The sequence below is a fragment of the Cherax quadricarinatus genome, chromosome 78 (genome assembly GCF_038502225.1).
Source record: "Cherax quadricarinatus isolate ZL_2023a chromosome 78, ASM3850222v1, whole genome shotgun sequence".
Taxonomy (NCBI): domain Eukaryota; kingdom Metazoa; phylum Arthropoda; class Malacostraca; order Decapoda; family Parastacidae; genus Cherax; species Cherax quadricarinatus.
In genome coordinates this window covers 17,984,285-17,990,284 of record NC_091369.1, presented here as the reverse complement: position 1 = coordinate 17,990,284, position 6,000 = coordinate 17,984,285, and the positions used below count along the sequence as shown (strand labels likewise).

At 53.1% G+C, this 6,000-nt stretch overlaps 1 protein-coding gene across 1 annotated transcript in view; it reads left to right on the top strand.

Annotated features, from left to right (window-relative positions):
* The window catches only part of LOC128701482 (inactive hydroxysteroid dehydrogenase-like protein 1), a 375,829-nt gene that overhangs the window by 84,021 nt on the left and 285,808 nt on the right, over positions 1-6,000 (top strand). The gene's annotated exons all lie outside the window — the stretch shown is intronic.

Below are 6,000 nucleotides of genomic sequence, written 5' to 3'. Positions count from 1 at the left end.
AATGTGTGACCATTACTCAAGACAGTGGAATGTGAGGTCATTACTCAAGACAGTGGAATGTGTGGTCATTACTCAAGACAGTGGAATGTGTGGTCATTACTCAAGACAGTGGAATGTGTGGTCATTACTCAAGACAGTAGAATGTGTGGTCATTACTCAAGACAGTGGAATGTGTGGTCATTACTCAAGACAGTAGAATGTGTGGTCATTATTCAAGAGAGTGGAATGTGTGACCATTACCCAAGACCGTGGAATGTGTAGCCATTACTCAAGACAGTGGAATGTGTGACCATTACTCGAGACAGTGAAATGTGTGGCCATTACTCAAGACAGTAGAATGTGAGGCCATTACTCAAGACAGTAGAATGTGAGGCCATTACTCAAGACAGTGGAATGTGTTGCCATTACTCAAGACAGTGAAATGTGTGGCCATTACTCAAGACAGTAGAATGTGAGGCCATTACTCAAGACAGTGGAATGTGAGGCCATTACTCAAGACAGTGGAATGTGAGGCCATTACTCAAGACAGTAGAATGTGAGGCCATTACTCAAGACAGTAGAATGTGAGGCCATTACTCAAGACATTGGAATGTGAGGCCATTACTCAAGACAGTGGAATGTGAGGCCATTAGTCAAGACAGTAGAATGTGAGGCCATTACTCAAGACAGTAGAATGTGAGGCCATTACTCAAGACAGTAGAATGTGAGGCCATTACTCAAGACAGTAGAATGTGAGGCCATTACTCAAGACAGTGGAATGTGAGGCCATTACTCAAGACAGTGGAATGTGAGGCCATTACTCAAGACAGTAGAATGTGAGGCCATTACTCAAGACAGTGGAATGTGAGGCCATTACTCAAGACAGTGGAATGTGTGACCATTACTCGAGACAGTGAAATGTGTGGCCATTACTCAAGACAGTAGAATGTGAGGCCATTACTCAAGACAGTGGCATGTGAGGCCATTACTCAAGACAGTAGAATGTGAGGCCATTACTCAAGACAGTAGAATGTGAGGCCATTACTCAAGACAGTAGAATGTGAGGCCATTACTCAAGACAGTAGAATGTGAGGCCATTACTCAAGACAGTAGAATGTGAGGCCATTACTCAAGACAGTGGAATGTGAGGCCATTACTCAAGACAGTGGAATGTGAGGCCATTACTCAAGACAGTAGAATGTGAGGCCATTACTCAAGACAGTGGAATGTGAGGCCATTACTCAAGACAGTGGAATGTGTGACCATTACTCGAGACAGTGAAATGTGTGGCCATTACTCAAGACAGTAGAATGTGAGGCCATTACTCAAGACAGTGGAATGTGAGGCCATTACTCAAGACAGTAGAATGTGAGGCCATTACTCAAGACAGTGGAATGTGAGGCCATTACTCAAGACAGTGGAATGTGAGGCCATTACTCAAGACAGTAGAATGTGAGGCCATTACTCAAGACAGTGGAATGTGAGGCCATTACTCAAGACAGTAGAATGTGAGGCCATTACTCAAGACAGTGGAATGTGAGGCCATTACTCAAGACAGAGGAATGTGTGGTCATTACTCAAGACAGTGGAATGTGTGGTCATTACTCAAGAGAGTGGAATGTGTGGTCATTACTCAAGACAGTGGAATGTGAGGCCATTACTCAAGACAGTGGAATGTGTGGTCATTACTCAAGACAGTGGAATGTGTGGTCCTTACTCAAGAGAGTGGAATGTGTGGTCATTACTCAAGAGAGTGGAATGTGTGGTCATTACTCAAGACAGTGGAATGTGTGGCCATTACTCAAGACAGTGGAATGTGTGGCCATTACTCAAGACAGTGGAATGTGTGGTCATTACTCAAGACAGTGGAATGTGTAGCCATTACTCAAGACAGTGGAATGTGTGGCCATTACTCAAGACAGTGGAATGTGTGGCCATTACTCAAGACAGTGCAATGTGAGGCCATTACTCAAGACAGTGGAATGTGTGGTCATTACTCAAGAGAGTAGAATGTGTGGTCATTACTCAAGACCGTGGAATGTGTGGTCATTACTCAAGACAGTGGAATGTGTTGCCATTACTCAAGACAGTGGAATTTGTAGTCATTACTCAAGACAGTGGAATGTGTGGCCATTACTCAAGACAGTGGAATGTGTGGCCATTACTCAGGACAGTGGAATGTGTGGCCATTACTCAAGACAGTAGAATGTGAGGCCATTACTCAAGACAGTGGAATGTGTGGCCATTACTCAAGACAGTGGAATGTGAGGCCATTACTCAAGACAGTGGAATGTGCCATTATTGCTCCAAACACTAAATAATCAAAATTATGGAAGTTAATGACAAAGTTAACGAAATATATTTTGAATACGAAGAGAAATCTCAACTGTTTGGGAGGCATTCCTGGGAGGCATTCCTGGGAGGCATTCCTGGGAGGCATTCCTGGGAGGCATTCCTGGAAGGCATTCCTGGGAGGCATTCCTGGGAGGCATTCCTGGAAGGCATTCCTGGGAGGCATTCCTGGGAGGCATTCCTGGGAGGCATTCCTGGGAGGCATTCCTGGGAGGCATTCCTAGGAGGCATTCCTGGAAGGCATTCCTGGGAGGCATGCCTGGGAGGCAATCCTGGGAGGTATTCCTGGGAGGCATTCCTGGGAGGCATTCCTGGGAGGCATTCCTGGGAGGCATTCCTGGGAGGCATTCCTGGGAGGCATTCCTGGGAGACATTCCTTGGAGGCATTCCTGGGAGGCATTCCTGGGAGGCAATCCTGGAAGGCAATCCTGGGAGGCATTCCTGGGAGGCATTCCTGGGAGGCATTCCTGGGAGGCATTCCTGGGAGGCATTCCTGGGAGGCAATCCTGGGAGGCAATCCTGGGAGGCATTCCTGGGAGGCATTCCTGGGAGGCAATCCTGGGAGGCATTCCTGGGAAGCATTCCTGGGAGGCATTCCTGGGAGGCATTCCTGGGAGGCAATCCTGGGAGGCAATCCTGGGAGGCATTCCTGGAAGGCATTCCTGGGAGGCATTCCTGGGAGGCATTCCTGGGAGGCAATCCTGGGAGGCAATCCTGGGGGACATTCCTGGGAGGCATTCCTGGGAGGCATTCCTGGGAGGCATTCCTGGGAGGCATTCCTGGGAGGCATTCCTGGGAGGCAATCCTGGGAGGCAATCCTGGGAGGCATTCCTGGGAGGCATTCCTGGGAGGCATTCCTGGGAGGCATTCCTGGGAGGCAATCCTGGGAGGCAATCCTGGGAGGCATTCCTGGGAGGCATTCCTGGGAGGCAATCCTGGGAGGCATTCCTGGGAGACATTCCTGGGAGGCATTCCTGGGAGGCATTCCTGGGAGGCAATCCTGGGAGGCAATCCTGGGAGGCATTCCTGGGAGGCATTCCTGGAAGGCATTCCTGGGAGGCATTCCTGGGAGGCATTCCTGGGAGGCATTCCTGGGAGGCATTCCTGGGAGGCATTCCTGGGAGGCATTGCGGGGAGGCATTCGTGGGAGGCATTCCTTGGAGGCCTTCCTGGGAGGCATGCCTGGGAGGCATGCCTGGGAGGCAATCCTGGGAGGTATTCCTGGGAGGCATTCCTGGGAGGCATTCCTGGGAGGCATTCCTGGGAGGCATTCCTGGGAGGCATTCCTGGGAGGCATTCCTGGGAGACATTCCTTGGAGGCATTCCTGGGAGGCATTCCTGGGAGGCAATCCTGGAAGGCAATCCTGGGAGGCATTCCTGGGAGGCATTCCTGGGAGGCATTCCTGGGAGGCATTCCTGGGAGGCATTCCTGGGAGGCAATCCTGGGAGGCAATCCTGGGAGGCATTCCTGGGAGGCATTCCTGGGAGGCAATCCTGGGAGGCATTCCTGGGAAGCATTCCTGGGAGGCATTCCTGGGAGGCATTCCTGGGAGGCAATCCTGGGAGGCAATCCTGGGAGGCATTCCTGGAAGGCATTCCTGGGAGGCATTCCTGGGAGGCATTCCTGGGAGGCAATCCTGGGAGGCAATCCTGGGGGACATTCCTGGGAGGCATTCCTGGGAGGCATTCCTGGGAGGCATTCCTGGGAGGCATTCCTGGGAGGCATTCCTGGGAGGCAATCCTGGGAGGCAATCCTGGGAGGCATTCCTGGGAGGCATTCCTGGGAGGCATTCCTGGGAGGCAATCCTGGGAGGCAATCCTGGGAGGCATTCCTGGGAGGCATTCCTGGGAGGCAATCCTGGGAGGCATTCCTGGGAGACATTCCTGGGAGGCATTCCTGGGAGGCATTCCTGGGAGGCAATCCTGGGAGGCAATCCTGGGAGGCATTCCTGGGAGGCATTCCTGGGAGGCATTCCTGGGAGGCAATCCTGGGGACATTCCTGGGAGGCATTCCTGGGAGGCATTCCTTGGAGGCATTCCTGGGAGGCATTCCTGGGAGGCATTCCTGGGAGGCATTCCTAGGAGGCATTCCTAGGAGGCATTCCTGGGAGGAATTCCTGGAAGGTATTCCTGGGAGGCATTCCTGGGAGACATTCCTGGGAGGCATTCCTGGGAGACATTCCTGGGAGGCATTCCTGGGAGGCATTCCTGGGAGGCATTCTTGGGAGGCAATCCTGGGAGGCATTTCTGGGAGGCATTCCAGGGAGGCATTCCTGGAGACATTCCTGGGAGGCATTCCTGGGAGACATTCATGGGAGACATTCCTGGGAGGCATTCCTGGGAGGCATTCCTGGGAGGCATTCCTGGGAGGCATTCCTGGGAGGCAATCCTGGGAGGCAATCATGGGGGACATTCCTGCGAGGCATTCCTGGGAGGCATTCCTGGGAGGCATTCCTGGGAGGCATTCCTGGGAGGCATTCATAGAAGGCATTCCTGGGAGACATTCCTGGGAGGCATTCCTGGGAGGCATTCCTGGGAGGCATTCTTGGGAGGCATTCCTGGGAAGCATTTCTGGGAGGCATTCCAGGGAGGCATTCCTGGGAGACATTCTTGGGAGGCATTCCTGGGAGGCATTCCTGGGAGACATTCCTTGGAGGCATTCCTGGGAGACATTCCTGGGAGGCATTCCTGGGAGGCATTCCTGGGAGGCATTCCTGGGAGACATTCCTGGGAGGCATTCCTGGGAGACATTCCTGGGAGGCATTCCTGGGAAGCATTCCTGGGAGGCATTCCTGGGAGACATTTCTGGGAGGCATTCCTGGGAGGCATTCCTGGGAGGCATTCCTGGAAGGCATTCCTGGAAGGCATTCCTGGAAGGCATTCCTGGGAAGCATTCCTGGGAGGCATTCCTGGGAGGCAATCCTGGGAGGCAATCCTGGGAGGCATTCCTGGGAGGCATTCCTGGGAGGCAATCCTGGGAGGCATTCCTGGGAGACATTCCTGGGAGGCATTCCTGGGAGGCATTCCTGGGAGGCAATCCTGGGAGGCAATCCTGGGAGGCATTCCTGGGAGGCATTCCTGGGAGGCATTCCTGGGAGGCAATCCTGGGGACATTCCTAGGAGGCATTCCTGGGAGGCATTCCTTGGAGGCATTCCTGGGAGGCATTCCTAGGAGGCATTCCTAGGAGGCATTCCTGGGAGGAATTCCTGGAAGGTATTCCTGGGAGGCATTCCTGGGAGACATTCCTGGGAGGCATTCCTGGGAGACATTCCTGGGAGGCATTCCTGGGAGGCATTCCTGGGAGGCATTCATGGGAGGCAATCCTGGGAGGCATTTCTGGGAGGCATTCCTGGGAGGCATTCCTGGGAGACATTCCTGGGAGGCATTCCTGGGAGACATTCATGGGAGACATTCCTGGGAGGCATTCCTGGGAGGCATTCCTGGGAGGCATTCCTGGGAGGCATTCCTGGGAGGCAATCCTGGGAGGCAATCATGGGGGACATTCCTGCGAGGCATTCCTGGGAGGCATTCCTGGGAGGCATTCCTGGGAGGCATTCCTGGGAGGCATTCATAGAAGGCATTCCTGGGAGACATTCCTGGGAGGCATTCCTGGGAGGCATTCCTGGGAGGCATTCTTGGGAGGCATTCCTGGGAAGCATTTCTGGGAG